Source organism: Sinocyclocheilus anshuiensis, unplaced genomic scaffold (assembly GCF_001515605.1).
Source record: "Sinocyclocheilus anshuiensis isolate Anshui unplaced genomic scaffold, SAMN03320099.WGS_v1.1 scaffold728, whole genome shotgun sequence".
Taxonomy (NCBI): Eukaryota; Metazoa; Chordata; class Actinopteri; order Cypriniformes; family Cyprinidae; genus Sinocyclocheilus; species Sinocyclocheilus anshuiensis.
In genome coordinates this window covers 161,950-163,090 of record NW_015555767.1, presented here as the reverse complement: position 1 = coordinate 163,090, position 1,141 = coordinate 161,950, and positions in this window count along the sequence as shown.

Sequence of the window (1,141 nt, the reverse complement as noted above, 5' to 3'; positions counted from 1 at the left end):
TGTGTGTGTGTGTGTGTGTGTGTATATTAATATATATATATATATATATATATGCCTGTGTGTGTATCTCTTATTATGTCCCTTATTTTTCTATGAAAAACCACGAGATTGTCCCTTATTTTCCTTTTCTGAAGGTGGCAACCCAGCTACGAGTATATTGCGTTTATACAACAGTTCGACGGCACGACTGAGCCCAAGCCTCCGTTACTAATTCGAAAACGTCACTTTAGAACTTCTGAATTATGAATTATATAATATTCTAAAATAATTAAATCGACACACTAGCTTTGATTATTGATGAAAAAAAATTTAAAATATTGTTTAGTTCATTTTTTCCATCCGGCGACCCTTAGGCAGACAGTGGACAGACAGTGGAATATCAGTCAAGCAAAGCCTGTTTTTATACAGTCTATGAGCAAAACGCACGCAACCATAGCAATGCCTCAGATTGACAGATATGTACGCAATTAGTTACTGTTTTGTACACCTTGTCAGGTTAATTATAATTCAAATGCATTTTGTTTTATTGACCACAATATCATTCCTATTTGTCTGAGAGGGGCACTTTTGAATATTTTTTTTTTAAAGGGCAGGGGCTGGAGCAGGATATGACATAACGCGCCAAGGTTTCCCCTCAGTTATCACAACTAGGGATGGGCGATACCACTTATTTTGTTTTCGATACGATACCGATATTTTTCAAAGCAGTATCGTCGTTATCGATACCGATTAGATACTTCTGAACTAAACTTTTAAATTATGAAATTTATTAAATTATTAAATTACTAAGAGTAAAATGGGTAATGATAAGCACTTAACTTTATGTTTAAAACGCATTTTAACATTAAATATGCCTTAATTGTAACTTATTAGGTTATATTTTTGTTTACACATGGTTCAAATACGCTTTTTGTTTACACATGATTCAAATCTACAGATACTACAGTTGAACTATGGTCACTTTAGTAAAACCATGGTTCATTTTCATAAGGGACTGCCAGTGACAGGGTGTTGCATGCATAAAATACAACCTTTTTATTCTATTAACATTACAGAATAGAACATGATCAATATTATCTTTCAACGTTCAATTTAAATAACTGTAATTGCACAAACTATGTAGGCTACAATTTCAGTTTGT